Consider the following 15,930-nt stretch of genomic DNA (forward strand, 5'->3'; position numbering starts at 1 on the left):
TAAATGGCTTACAGACTTATTAAAATTAAGGGTAAGACTATAGTCTTAGTTATGCTGGGATTTAGTTTATTTTTATATGTGCTTTACCACTGAGCCATAACCCCAACCCTCCATGTTTATTTTTAGTGTAATCTTTTAAATTACTTACCACTGAGTAAAAGAGAAGGATCTAGGGTGATGTCCTTCAGATTCTTTTCCTCCAGGGTCATTATCACACACCATGGTAAGGACCCTGATCTTGGTGAAAGATGTGTGGCTATGTGGGGTTTGAGTGAGCCTAGACTGGAGTGAAAGCAAGTCAAGCTGGGCAAGATGCCACACAACTATTATCTCAGTGATTTGAGTGGCTGAGGCAGGAGGATTACAAGTTCAAGGTCATCCTGGGAAACAAAACTTGTTTCCAAAAAAAAAAAGGCTGAGGTATAGCTCAGTGGTAGAAAGACCCAAGGTTCAAACCACAGCACCAAGAAGAAGAAAAACATCCGTCAAATGTGGGTAGTGGGCATGGAGACTGATAACGGTTACTGTAGGAACCTGGGCCAAAGGGCTCACCAGAAATGATGAGGAAGTGATAGAGAAGATACCTCAGTGTCTGTAGGTCTGTGTTCAAATCCAGATGCTGTCACTTTGTGGATATGTGACCTGGTGAAAGTGTGACCTTTCTTGCCTTCAGACCTTTCTCAACTTGTAGGATGAAACTTTATCACAGCATCTGCTTGGGAGTTGGTAGGTAGGATTTTATTGGTTGGAAGGCTAGGAGTCTGCCTTCCTGATTCTCTTTTCCTTCTTTCTCTCCATGTACCATGTCTTGCACCTCCAGTGTGATGGGATGAAAGCAGTAAAACAGGGAAGGAAGCAATGGCTATGCCTCCTCTTCCATCCCCTACTGTTAGTATTCCCTGTGTTCCTAACTCATTTAGTCTCAGTTCAGTTTTCACATCTATAGAGTGGGTACCACAGGATCTGAAGGAGGGAAAGACTTCAAGGAGGAGTGGAAATAGGGGTAACTGCACCCAGAGGTTGTCCATGAGATTCCACAAGATCCCCAAAGACCTTTGGAGGCAGAATTTACTGTGGTAGGAAAAATTCCTCACGAGTATTCTGATGAGATCATGTGTGAATACTCAATAATATCTAAGTCATTTAAATTATTCTAAATATCTTGCATTTTTAAAATGGTCACACTCCAATCTCCCATTCAGTTCTGGTTGTTGTCCTCTTTTGAACTCTTTACAGATTAGCTTCACCAGGGACTTTCTGACTCACTGTCTCTACTTTTTAACCTCTCATTTTCTTTTAAATTCAAGACTGACTTTTTCTCCTACCACAGTCAATTCTGCCTCCAAAGGTCTTTGGGGATCTTGTGGAATCTCATGGACAACCTTTGGGGTGCAGTTACCCCTATTTCCACTCCCTCCTTGAAGTCTTTCCTTCCTTCGGATCCTGTGGTACCCACTGTTCTGGCTTTCCTCCTGCCACTTTGGCCACTCCTTATTAACCTTCCTATGCCCTTTTTCTTCTGCTGCAGTAAAAGACGATTTTCTCCGAGGTCCTGTGATCATCTTCTTTACACTTCTCACTTTTCTCCTAGAATCGTTTTATTGACTCTTGGTTTGAATTGCCATCTGCAACAAAAATCATTCTCCTGAGTCTTACATCATTATAGTCAACTGCCTTGTGAGAGCCTCTACTTGGATCCCCTTGTCCCAAATCTTGCAACTTGCTTCTTTTCTGTTTCAAGTTTTAGAAAATGTCACTACCATTCATTGCCCTAGATGGCTATCCTTCCCTATTCCTTTTATCTTATTGTCCATGAGAAAGCAATCACTAAGTCCTAATTTCATCACCCAAAGTGCTCTAGCATCTCTTGTTTTATCCACTATAGTGTTATTCTCTTGGATCAGATTTCCATCATCTCATTTGGGCTAATACCTTGGCTTTTTACTATATCTCTAGTTGAAGAACTACTCATTCTCTCTGTATTGCTGGAGTTGCTCCCCTACCTGGAACTTTCCAGTGGCTCTCTATTGTCCCTAAGACAAAGACCACACTCCTGTACACGTTTACAATGTAAGGTGCTCATACTGTGGCCTTGCTTACCTTGCTAGCCATACCCCTCACTACTCCTTCAAGGCTCCAAACACACTGAACACCTTGCAGTCAATTGTACAGCTTATATTCAGATCTTGGTGCGCATTGGTTCTTTCAATGTTGTCTTGCAACTCTTCCAACTCTTTTGTGAGGAAAATATACTAAGCCTTAGGTTCAGTTTCTCTTATGTTCCTTTGATAGTTCTTTCATGAACCTGTGCTCTTGCTGCATCTTGTAAAAACCTCTGTGTTCTTTGTCAAACTTGGGACCTCATTAAGATTACTTTAATCTTGATGAGCTATGAGAATGTAGACACTCAAGAGGTAAAAATTTTGTCATTTTCTATTTATTTGCTGTTTGTTTCAATTTGAGTACTACTCAGAATATTAGGTAGATTGCTTCCATTTGCTTTTATTTGTCTTCAATGAATCTTCAATGAACCAATATGTTCTGGGCCCAAGAGCAGGCATAGATTGCTTGGTGATAAAGATGTAGAGAGGATTTCTCAATATCCTTTTGCCAGTTCCTGAGGATGATTATTCTACCAAATAGAAATAGGAGGCTCTGATTCCCTTTCCATGTATTCTCATTATCTCTGTCAGAAATTGGGTTCATAATGACATAGAATCAAACTTTTCCCTCTGAAGTGTAGTCTGAGAGCTCAGAAAATGATATTCTTTTTTAAAGTACCATTTCTCCCTCTCTCTCCCCTCCCTCCCTCTCTCTCTTTCTTCCCCCTCCCCTCCACTCCCCACCTCTCCCTCCCTCCCTCCCTCCCTCTCTCCCTTCCTTCCTTCCTTCCTTTTTCTTTCTCTTTCTTTCTCTCTCTCTTTCTTTCTCTCTTTCTCTCTCTTTCCTTCCTTCCTTCCTTCCTTCCTTCCTTCCTTCCTTCCTTCCTTCCTTCCTTCCTTCCTTCCTTCCCTGAAATTGAACCCAAAGGCGCTTACCCACTGAACCATATCCCCAGGCTTTTTAATTTTTTATTTCAAAATAGGGTCTTGCTAAGCTGCTTAGGGCCTCACTAAATTGCTGAGGCTGGCTTTGAATTTGTGATCCTCCTCCCTTAGCCTCCAAGTTGCTGGGGTTACAATCATCAGCCACTGTGCCCAGCTAATACCATTTCTAATGTTATTACCTCTCCTGTATCATTAAGAGAACACAATTTCCCCCCTTGAAGCACTTGAATTAGCAATGCTTTTTTGGAGAAAGGATGCCTCCTTAGTTTCTATGGCTCCCCCAGCTCTCATTTTATCCCTGGATATGTTGTGTTTCCTGAATTATTGTAGGACTTTCTCATGCCACATTAGTGTGGATTTGTTTGTAGTTTCTAAAATATTGGACTGTTAGAGCTTCGATGGAGCTCCATTAGTCTATTAAATTCCCACACCCGTTGGGCATGAGAAAAAATGCACTTAAAAATGAAAAACAATCTCTAAGACCCCATTACAAGATCAGAATCTTGGAGTGGGCCCAGGACCCTACATGTTAAACTCCACTTCCCCAGTGATTCAGGTAATTAGCTCACTACTGGACTAGGAAACCTATCTAAGACTCAGACTTACAAGGAGAGAATGAAAGTTCAGGTAACTTACATGCCTTGTCCAAGGTCATATGAACTGGTTGCAAGTCCAGAATTAGCACCAGAGATTTCTGACTACATTCTCATTCTTCCACAGACAGGTGGAAGACAAAGGTTCCTCTGGGACCTTTGTCTTTACACTGAGATCTTTGTAACATAGACTCCAGATTACTTTAGTCATTATCGCTAAGTGGCCCTGCTTAACTGATCTCATGCCTGTGTCTGATCTGACCCAGTGAATAGATCCCAGCTGTCTTCATTACAGAGCATGGCATATTACAGCCTTTCAATAAATATATGTTGAGTGAAGTCAATGAAGCAAGGAAGAATCTCAGGTGGTTTTGAATTAATGATCCAAGATGACATTATTCTTTTCCTAAGGTGGCAATACTCCAAGCAGGAATTGGGGAACCACCCATTCCTTGGCAAGGGAGGATGAATGATATTTTTCTGAATGTTAATCATGGGAAAGTTGGCAAGGGGGTAAGGCAAATGTAATTTTAAAAATCACATACAAGTTAATTGCTGTGTTAAAGATTGATAATTGTCCTCAAATTTTTTTTTCCTTGTGTGGGTGTGTATGTGGTACTTGGGATTGAACCTAGGGGTGCTCTACCACTGAACTACATCCTAGGCTCCCCTTTTAAAAATTTTCATTTTGAGACATGGTCTTGCTGAGTTGCCAAGTCTGGCTTTGAACTTGTGATCCTCCTGCCTCAGCCTCATAAGTAGCTGGGACTACAGGCATGGCCACTGTGCTTGATTGACTTCTAATTTTTAACTAAGCACATGGCTGCTAATAATAAGGACTACATTTTCCAGTCTCTCTTGGATCTAAGTTTGAGTGACTGGAATCTAAGTGGAACATGCAACAGCTTCAGAAGCTTTCCTTAAAAGATGTGCCTCTTGCCCCTTTCTTCTGCATGCTTACCTGCATCTTGGATCACAGGTGTGATGGATGAATTGAGAACTGAGTTCTCAACCTTGACATGATTCACAATTTGGGATTGGATAATTTTTTCTGGTACTTTGGATAAGGGCTTGGATAATGCTTTGTCGTCACAGAATATAGGACACTTAGTAGCATCCCTGGCCTCTACTCTTTACATGCTGGTGACACCTGCTTCCCCAGTGGTGATAATCAGAAATATCTTCAGTCACTATCAGTTGTCCTGTGGGAGGCAAAATCACCCTGATGGACAGCTATAGATCAGGAGGTGCCCTTGGAATTGGTAGAAGGAGGCTGAGTCCCTGGGCTGGTAGAGCACAACCGTCATATCAGTCTCGGGCGGCCTACCTCTGTACTCCCACATGGAAGAGAAAAATATTTCTCTGGTTCAAGCCACTGTTGAGTTTATGTTACTTGCAGTTATACATAATCTAATAAATCCAATTGCTATTTTTCTTTAGCATCTATTGAAAATTAATCTCAATAAATTTATTTGATTGGGAGGCTATACAAACAGAATGAGAAAATATTGTAGGGGGCCGTGAGTTTAAAGATGTTTAACTCAAATGTTAAGCATTAGTTGATTAGTTGGGACTCTTAGTTAAAAGGGCCAGTTATGCTTTCTACATTAGCTTAAGCAGAAAAGATGAGGATAGTCACAATCAAAGAAAAACCTGCAGGAATCAAGGAATCTCTGAGGAGTTTAGGGACAGGAACCAGAGACCTGAGGCTTCTAGAACACCACCTCCCACCACCACTCTGTTTCTTTTAACCCATTGCCTCACTCTCTCCTACTCCAGATGACTTTCTTTCACACAGTAAGGAATATGGCCATTGACAGCCTTAGTCTCACAGTCCCAACAGCCAGACCACCATCAGCTCCAGCTCCAGGACTAAGATCAGCATATACCCATCTGGATTAATCACTGTGCTTGAGGTGAAGTGCAGTGATTGTCCCACACTAGCTCATAGGGGTCCTCTGTAGTCAGAAGTGACCAGAAGTGTCAGGGATGTCAGGGGTGGGCACGGACTTGCCAAAGATAATGGCTACTTTGACTCCTATGTCACACATTCCCTAACTCTCATATACACAATCTCAAAAATCTCAAGCGTGTCCCTGCTTAAAGTAATAGTGCATTGTTCATACCTCCTTCCCTTGGGAGAGAACCAAGGTCTACTGAACACCATGTACCCTTCTCTCTCAGACCTGGGTATACTTCCCGTGCCTTGCAGAGGGATAAATATGTCACTCCAATGCACCATGTGTAACCACAGTGGGGGAGAAACAACAATAAAAACTCTCATTTAAAAAAGCAGGACATGTGCAGGAAAGGACAGGCACTGGCCCAGAGGACACCATATACTGCCTGTCAGGAATAGTGAGCAATCAGTCAGTTTGTCAGCTCATTGTCTGGCCATGAGTGAATTCTCTGACAGCCAGTGTTTCTTCCCTGCTTATGGGGATCTCCCATCCAGGGTTCAGCTGGGCCGCCCCTGAGGAGCAGCAGGGAGGATTTTGCTGCCAGGTTTGTCTACTTAGAGTCCCCCTACTCCCTGGCATGGGCTCTGGGGACTGGGGTTTGCCTTGGGAATGATAATGCTCAGTCTAGGGTTTCTCTAACTTCATTAAATCCTCGATGGTGGCATTTGGGGGGCTCTACTAGTGCGTAAATAGTGATATTGAATTTGGGCCCTGGCCTTGTAGTTGTGTTTCTTAATTCATTTCCCTAGATCTCAGCTTCATAGCTTTATTGGCTTTTGCCTTACCTCCAGGGACAGAGGGAACTTATTTCCCACCAAGCCCCCTGGCATTTGAGTGGCGAGGGCAGGAGCACTGAACAAAGTCCAGCCAATCCTAGCTTTTCTTCCCATCTGGCTCTGTCCTACTCAGTGGGGTCCCATGAAAGCATGTGGGAAACTCAGTGGGCACCCACTCTCACTCCAGCCTCCGTCACTTGTCACTTGGAAGCACCTTAGGCTAAGAGATATGTAACTCAGAAAAAAGACTTAGAAAGTTGCCCTCATGGGTTCAGTTAGCAGGCTCTGGGATATCTGGACAGAACATTCTGTGACTGTGAGTATTTAGAGCACGGTCTAGAAGGGATCTCAGTCTCCTGGTGGCTCCCCTTTCCCTTGGCTCTGTGGGCTCCTTATTTATAGGAAAAGGCCAGAGGAAGGTCAGATTGGGAAAGCCTAGGGGGTCGGGACAGGGCCCTTCCTATTCAGGTCTATGGTCAGTATTGCTTTTGTCCCTAAGCTGCTCCCAAGTGAATGACACTTAATCACAAGCTGGAGCTGCCAATCCCTTTTTTTTTTTTTTTTTAAGTATTGGCAAGGAATGAGTTTATAAAAGAAGGTGTTTGAGAAGGCCCTGGGGAATTAGATTTTCCTGTTTCTCTTAATCCTCCCAGGTAGCCGATTCCTAGTCAGAACATTAGTTTTAGTACAGCTAAGGAGGAGATACCCAGCAGGTTCTGGGCTTTTTGAGGTTTGGGGGGCCAGGCAGGAGGCAGGATGAACCAGGTTAAGGGAGCATGAAAAGAAGCTGAAAACTATTGCTAAAAATGGCAGTAGTAAAAATCCCTCTTACCTCACCTACCTCCCAGTCTCCTCTAGTTTACCCAATTGACAGAAGCCAACAGGCAAAGGAAAACTGTGGGTTGTAGAATCCCAGCCCCAGCTGTTACACAACAGAGTATGAAAGGGCGAGTTTGGAGCTGAGATCTAGTAAATAGCTTACTAACCTGCATGGGTAGGGAGCACAACCATTCAACCTCCAGTGGAGTCTTGGAGCATTGGCTAAAAAGAGAAAGAGACACCTCAGCATGCCCATATATCCTGCTTTAGTGTAAGAAGGAAAAAAGTAGTCAGAACTCTCTAATATCATGACTTTTTTTCTACCAAGCCTCCCCTAAATCTTTAGCTATTAGGACACATGGTTTGTGTCACAGTATGTACAATATCAGTTCATAGTTTAGCCATGTGGCAAGGACTGTCAGATTCCTGCTTTTTTTCGAGTCAGCCTGTTCCATCTTCTAGAGTGGAATGAATGTCTCTTGCAATATTTTTGTATCAATTTGGGTTCTTGGTTGCCATAATAGAAACAGATTCTTATGAAATGAACTGAGTTTATTGGAAAGACATGGGGACAGTTCATAACATGAAAGTAATAGTAATCTGTCTTGAAAACGAGAGAAACCAGGATGGCTTTGGGTATCTCCTGACCTTTCATTGTTGTCAGATCCAGCTCCAACTTCCTTCTAGCCTGGGATGTCTACTTAGATCTCAAATTCCTGTGGGGGAGAATCTCATTGGTTCCGTGTGAGCCAGGTGGCTGTGCCTTGGGTCAAGGCCTGTGCTCTGGGATTGTTCTATAACAGACCAGGTCTGAGTCACTTGACTCCGCTGTGTCTGAGAGTTGGGTATGGAAACTGGTGGTCCCAAGGGAACCCTGTGGAGAGGAAGGAAAAGGGAGGTACTGTTACCAGCAGAAGGTGGGAAGAATGCTGGGAAGAAAAAACCCAATGGCCATCTGAGCAGCCAAACTGGAATTTCAAGATTATGTGAAGTGGAAGTAACTACATTGTAAATGGTAAGGAGGAGGAAAGCTGCTTCTTCACTCACCAGGATTCCTGGCCCCACAAACTGCCCTGCAGACATAGGCCCACACCTTATTGGACTTTTGATCTCTTTCCCCTCACTAGCTTCTCCCTTCACTGTGTCGGGTGATCAGCCAGGGTGAGAGTTATGTCTTACACTGCTCATTGTCCTTGGTTTCCTTCTGTGTGTCCAACCTTCTTATTCATTTCCTTCGCATGATCCGTGCTGTTCCTGCATGACAGTCTCTTTTGGATTTGTCCGCCCAAATTAATCTTTCTCAAATCCCTTTCCTAGGACTTGCTTTTGCAGACTATCAAGTGGGAAAAGACTGGATAGAAGCTATTCAACTAGGGTTTTAATATCTGAAATGTTTTCATATCTGAAGTCCCAGGCCAACCCATCTATGGTCTTGGAAGAAATGATGCTTTGCTTTAATTTACAAACTTACCTTCTTTTTGAATACACCACCTACCATGTGACCATCAGGGCCTGCCAATACATGGCGTCTTAATAAGAGCATCATTTATTTTAACCCTAGCAGTGGTTCTGGAAAGGGCAATAGTTGAAGGATTCAGGAGGAACTCACAGGAGCCTCCAAAACAAGTCCAGGTAAATCAGGGAAGAAATGTGTCAGAACACAGGCAGAGTTCACCTCTTCAGAAGCCATCCTTGGTTACTGCAGGGTCTTCTGAACTTTCAGCTACTTTTGTGTAAGAGAGCTCCTTGGAATCATCTTAGTGCTTTTAAAGTTCAGATCTGCCAGATCCAAGATGAGTTTGGAACAACTCATTTTTTTCCAAGGTCCTTAGGCCTAATTTGGATAAATGCTCCTGGTTGAGAAACATTGTACAGCATAAATGAGGTGCCTGGGGCTAGAATTTGAAAAAAGGAGTCCACAGAAGAAATCTAGCCCTCAGGGGTGCTTTATTTGGCCAACATAATGTTAAAAAATCTGAATTTGAAGCTGGAGGTGATGCATAACTGTAATATTAGTGATGAGGAGGCTGAGGCCCTAAGAAACTTATTGAGACCTTATTATTATTTATAAATAAACAATATACCTGGGCATGGTGGCACATGCCTGTATGACAGCAGCTAGGGAGGCTGAGGCAGGAGGATCATTAATTCAAAGGCAGCCTCAGCAAAATCGAGGTGCTAAGCAACTCATTGAGACCTTGTCTTTAAATAAAATACAAAATAGGGCTGGGGATGTGGCTCAGTGGTCAAGTACCCCGAGTTCAATCCCTGGTATCCCCCAAATTAAAATAAAATAAACAATATAAAGGGCTGGAGATATAGCTCAGGGGAAAAGTGCCCTCAGCCTCAATTCCCAGTACCAAAAAAGGGGACCCCCTCCGGAATTTGAATCTTTTAGTGAAGGAACACAGAATCCAATTTGCTACAGTCCCCACTGTTCCCCATAGCCCTATAATCAGATATTGTGCTTTTTTCATTGTTTATGACTGATGAGCACTTATATCTCCCAGAGGGTCATCCTGCATGTGGGCACACTGGCAGGCAGCTCACTTGTGCCAATGGTACTGACCCAGCACTGACTCTTCTTGAGGCCCTTCTTCAGGTGCTGCCGTCAGCACAACTTTATAACACATGAGGAAAGTCAGTCTCCTCTCTCTGTTGCTGTGCTATGATTATTTTAAAACATGATGGACTCAAAGCGCACAAGGACAGTCTTCCTGGTAAGGTGTAAACTGATAGCTACAGTCTTTGAACTGATGGAGTTGAGACAGAAGCTCCAGAATCATCAAGCTCAGGCTCCACATGGAACATGAGAGAAAAGGATTGCTATCCATGAATTTGAAGGGAAGATTGGATTCTGCAGAAGTTGAGTTCCTGTTGGATGGCTCAGTACCATCTGAGTTACCTTGGAGATTTTATAACCACTAATATCTCAGGACTGAGTGCTGGTATTTGTGAGGACCACAAATACAAGTCATATATAATTTAGAATTTTATACTGTCCATGTAAAAAAGGGTTTAAAAAGTGAGATTAATACTGTGGAGCTTTTCTGCTCACTCCCCACTCTGACCCCCTCCCAGCCCCGCTCAGGCTCCACTGGGCTAGCTCCTAGCTCTGAGCTCCTGCTAAGCTAGCGCAATTGCAATCAAGATTACCTACTGGACCTTATCACCCATGATGAGATGTTCTCCGACATTTACAAGATCTGGGAGATCATGCACGGGCTCTGCCTAGAAGTGGAGGGCAAGATGGTCATTAGGACAGAGGATGACATTGATGACTCTCTCACTGTTGGAAATGCCTCCGCTGAAGGACCCGAAGGGAAGGTACCGAAAGCACAGTAATCACTGGTGTTGATATTGTCATGAACCATCACTTGCAGGAAACCAGCTTCACAAAAGAAGCGTACAAGAAGTACATCAAAGATTACATGAAAACGATGAAAGGCAAACTTGAAGAACAGAGACCAGAGAGAATAAAACCTTTTATGGCAGGGGCTGCAGAACAAATCCAGCACATCCTTACTAATTTAAAAATTACCAGTTCTTCATTGGTGCAAACATGAATCCAGATGGCATGGTCGCTTTCCTGGGCTACCATGAAGACTATGTGACCCCCATATATGATTTTCTTTAAGGATGGTTTAGAAATGGAGAAATGTTAACAAATTTGGCAGTTACTTTGGATCTATCATCTGTCATCATAACTGGCTGCTGCTTGTCATCTACACAACACCAGGACTTAAGACAAATGGAACTGATGTCATCTTGAGCACATTTATTTTGACCATGGTTATTGGAGTGGAGGCATTGCTTTTTAAGAAAAAGGTTGTCTAAAAGTAAAGTGCATTTAAACTCTCTTGAGAGAAGTTCTCTTGGTTTAATACAAGTTTGAACTATATCCAACCTGTAGTATTCCTGGAGAAGCTAGAGCCTGATTGTAGTCCACTAATAGAAAGCTGACTGTATTTAGATAACTCCTGCAGTGAAAACTGCTTCTGCAACTGGAATCTAAAAAACAAGAATCAAAGTTTTAATTCTGACTTGTAATAAAGGGAAAGAGCATGCTCATAGCAGTACCAACATTTGAAGAGCGGAACCTTACATGTTGCATCACTTATAATGGAAGTAGTTAACCCTGGAAGAGGTTACCAAAAGAATAAAGAGACACTAACTCAGTTGAAAGAAAAAAAAATCTTTGGAAATTCTTATCATTTTAACATTTAATCAATACAAAAATTGTTGATGTACTTTGCTTTTTTGTGAGTGCGTTTGAAATCCAGTGTGTACTTTACATGTGGAACAGATCTCAATTTGGACTAGGTTCATTTCAAAGTGATACATATTGCTAATTGCTACCTTAGTCAGCAGGCAGATTTAGCCCCTCACTGAGAGGCCAACATGGCCTCTCAGATTTTACCCAACATGGGGGTCTCAGAATGTAGAAAGGCCTCATTGTTGATTCTGTGGACTGCTTGCCTGTGCTTTTACTGACCCAAGGTACACTTGCCTTTGGGCCACTGACTCATGTCCTAGCTGCCATTGTTTCCTGTAGTCTGAGGGACTTAATTTTAGCTGGATTTCCTGGCACTGTGACAACTTTCCTCTGTGCTTCATTTCTTCCCTTTCAAGTCCTTGCCTGCCACTGCAGTATAATTCAAAGCTTCAATGGGCTGCAATCCAATGGACCCAACCCAAACAGGAAACTGGATTTCTCATTGTTTATCCGAAACCGTGAACCAGAAAATGTCGGACACTTGTTTTTAATGCTTCATTGAGTTGAAACTGAATCAAAACACAACTATTTCCAACAGCATCTCAAATATGGAATGATTTAGAAGCTTCAACTGTTAGCTCGAGATAATAAATTAGAACATGAATTGACCCTAAGCTTTCCTCACCTGATCATTATCACTAGAAGTATGAAAGTTCCTCTTTTGCTTAGGATCTTGTTAGTCAGAAGCTACACAACTTTGTGTGAGGCTGGGACATCCTAAAGTACTCCAGGAGTATTCCAGCAAGTATTCCACAAACCATCTCTGTGTTAAAGGTCTTGGTGTAGATCTTTGTCTCAATCCCCTTTGTGAACCCCATAAGATACCGTCTTGCCTGTCGCCACATGACTGTCTCCAGTGTGGGCAAATAGGTACTATGTGTGTGGTGGTTCTATATACTGTGTGTGCTGTAGATCACTGTGCAAGACATATTAGCAGTCTGTTAATAGCCACTCCTTCTGCTTTTGTTCCAATATGGAAGAGCTCACCTGTTACAGCAGAACATGACAATACCACATGCATGCATTTCCACACTCTTTTGCAGCTAGGAGTAGCTTTAAGACCCAGATGTGCCAGAAAGGCCTAAATATTTTGAAGGAGCTTCTGGGAAAGACTTCTCTTGCTGTTTAAGAGAGAGGGGAGGAGAGGGAAGAGACAAAGACACGGGAGAATAAATCTCTTTAACTCTCTTGCAACTCTGGTTGCTCTCTTCTTCTTGATGTGGTTGTGATGTTTGCAACCAGAGCAACTATTTTGACATTTCAAAGCAATAGGCCCAAGTATGAAAGTGGAGACTTATATGGATGCTTAGAATGATGAAGAGGAGGGAAAGAGATTTTACCTTTGATGACGTAGTTGAGAAACTACATTAAACCTGGAACTTTCCTACTTCTAGGAACAAAATTCCTATAGTCTAAACTACCTTTAATCAGGGATTCTGTTGCTTGAAGCCCAAAGCATTCTAACTGCATGGGTGCCTGGTATTTAATGTTGTATCTTGTCTTCTGCTTCTTTAAGGTCACTGGAATACTCTTCCTTCACCTTTGTTGCCTGGCTCTCTTGCCCATCCTCATCATCACACTAGTACTTTTACGTGTCAGTTCACCTCATAAAGTTCCTTTGAGGACAGAGACTGTGACTTAATGATTCACTAGTGTAGCTCTCATTAATATTATTTAATAATTAGTCATTTAACACATATCAATGAATGAATGAATGAATGGGGACTATCAAGGAGGAGAATTATTAAAATGAAAAATGTATCTATCAAGGATCAGAAACTATGTATACACAGGAAGGCAAATAGCTTGTGGGTACAGGATCAGATAAAGGCCATTAGCTGCTTGATCTAAGCATGGCTTCATTTACTAAGTCCTAATACACAGTGCACCCATGTCCACCAAAGAATCTCCCTTAATACCTGTTCCTGCTTCCCACTCCAGTGTGAAGACCCCTTCCTGTCTGCCTCTTTCCCCTAAGCTTTAGTGTTTGACTTGCTACCCCATCAGAAAGACATAAGCTTGCTTTAAATGTTAGCACCAATAACATTAATGCTACATAAGCTTATTAGGTCAGTTCTGAGAGGAGTCTTTTCTTTTAGGTGGCTTCATGTATGTTTTCTATGACCCTACTGCACTTGTTTTAAAGTTTAAGAGCTGCAAAAGCATGATATATATATATATACACTCCTTTTTTAAAAAGCCTATTAGTTGCTGTATTTGTTATTTTTATTTTTTAAAATAGTTTTAGTTGTATATAGACACAATACCTTTATTTTATTTATTTATTTTATGTGGTGTTGAGGATTGAACCCAGTGGCTCACATGTGCTAGGCAAGTGCTCTACTGCTGAGCCACAACCCCAACTGTATTTGCTATATTTATTAACCCTTAAGTTCCTTCAGGATCAGCCTTGCTGATTTTTTTTTTTTAACAAATGAAAGTTTGCAGCCCTGACACTACTAGTCCTTATAATGGTCTCTGGTGGAATGATTTTGTCAACACAACCTCAAGAAGGGGATGAGACTCTCAAGATCAAAGTTTTGGAAGGAACTTGTTAGATAAGGGGGGATGTTGAAAACATTCCTGTGCATAAGACTTTGTTCTATATTTACTCACCACAGAAACATTCTCACAGATTGTCTGTAAGAAGCCCCCATGCAGTCTTGGCCTATTCCATGCTAGTCAGGTATCATGGGAGTCTTAGTCTATTTTGTGCTGCCAGAATACCAGAGTTCTGAATGTTGGGAAATCCAATATCAAAGTGCCAGCATCTGGTGAGGGCCTTCTTGCTGTATAATCCATGGGACAAAGGGAGAGGAGATGTGTGTGTGGGCGGAGAAAGAACACACTCCTGTACTCTTGTGATAACTGCCCACTCCCATGGTAAGGGCATTAAGCCATTCATGTGGCCAGAACTCTCATGATCTAATCACCCTAATGATATAATCACCTCTTAAAGCCACTTGACACTGTTTTGTTGGGGATTAAGTTTCTGACTTATTGACTTTGGGGGTATATCCCACCATAATAGTGGGTAACATGCATATTAGCACCTATAGCTCATAAAGATATGATGTTTGGAGCCTCAAACCCCCCAATCTTTGTTTCTCACATGAAAGGGACTATCTTTTGGATGGATCATGCTGGCAAATGTATTTTTCTGGAACAGTAGGCAGGAGAGGGTTTGTTGTTACAGAGGATCATTCCATGGGGCATCCCATGGTGGCTCTCTTTGTTTCCTGTTTGGGCTTCTTTGGAACTCCTCAGTGAGACTCATTGAAGTGCATTTACATTGCACTATGTTTTCTTTCAGTTCTGCTAACCATGGTGAAAGGAGGTGGCAGAGACAAGCGTGCCATGGCTTCAGATATAACATTCTAAGAAGAGGGTTGTCCTAGAGAACTGACCCCTGTGGCATGCCACGCCCAGGGCTGGCTCTGATGGAGGTGCCTGGAACTGTGGGACTGCATGGAAGTTGGCCCTTAAGACATGGATCTCACAGCATTAGGGACATGTCCTGAACATCTGTAAATGTCCTCATCCTCATCCTTGATCTGGGAGAACAATGGATGGTTAAGAGGACATCCAAGAGAATTAGGTCTGTCAGTCTGTCAATTCTGCCCAACTACACATCTGGTGCTAGTACCAAGTTTAAGAAAGGAAAAAGGGCTCTAGCATGTCAGAATGTATGAGCTGTACATACTTATGTATGCAACTGTTCATATCCAAAATAGCTACAAAGACACATTATACAAAGCTGAGCTATGAATATAATTTATTAAAATATTTACATAGAAATTTGTTATACAGATAACAGAAAAAAATACAAATGCTCCCTAAGAATTCTCACTTAATTTTAGGATAATACTTAGTAACAAAAATAGCTTGAGAAAATATCGTTTAAATAAGTCAATGTACAAGGCTTTAAAATGCTCCTATTGGCAGATCTATGTGAGTGCATGGGGAGAACATGCTCCATGAGCACATCAAAGCTCTGTTCTGAAGGTCACCTTGGGTCTATTTTAGGGGTGTCTGGTTTTCTTCGCTATGCCTTGACTCTTCACTGCTGGGAATTTCTGGTTATGCTTAGTTTTGGTTTCTCTCAACTCTTATTTTGAAAATTCTCTAACAAGAGAGATATTAGTCCCAACACTGAAAATTCAATTTTTTCATTACATTTATGACAGCTACAAATTTATAGTTTCAAAAGGTTTTGGTCACCAGGTTTTAGAATTGGAATAGTGTTTGCTTGTTTGCTTTCCTAAGAAAAGGAAGAAGTGAATTTCTCTCTAAAATCTTGGAGGGTTACTTACTGCCCTACTTGTTTATCCATCCAGCAAAACTGTATCCTGTACTGAGCACTGACAACTGAAAGAGGGAAAAATCTTGAGACTTCCAAAGTCTCAATTTGTCACCCTCCAAAATACAAAGCTGCAGGGAGTAGAGGTGGCAGCCATG

General features: G+C 42.1%; 1 pseudogene; it reads left to right on the forward strand.

Annotated features, from left to right (window-relative positions):
• Positions 1–10,364: 10,364 nt before the first annotated feature.
• LOC143382856 (translationally-controlled tumor protein-like) lies at positions 10,365–10,985 on the forward strand (annotated as a pseudogene).
• The last annotated feature ends 4,945 nt before the right edge of the window (positions 10,986–15,930 follow it).

The sequence above is a fragment of the Callospermophilus lateralis genome, chromosome 17, assembly GCF_048772815.1.
Source record: "Callospermophilus lateralis isolate mCalLat2 chromosome 17, mCalLat2.hap1, whole genome shotgun sequence".
Lineage (NCBI taxonomy): Eukaryota > Metazoa > Chordata > Mammalia > Rodentia > Sciuridae > Callospermophilus > Callospermophilus lateralis.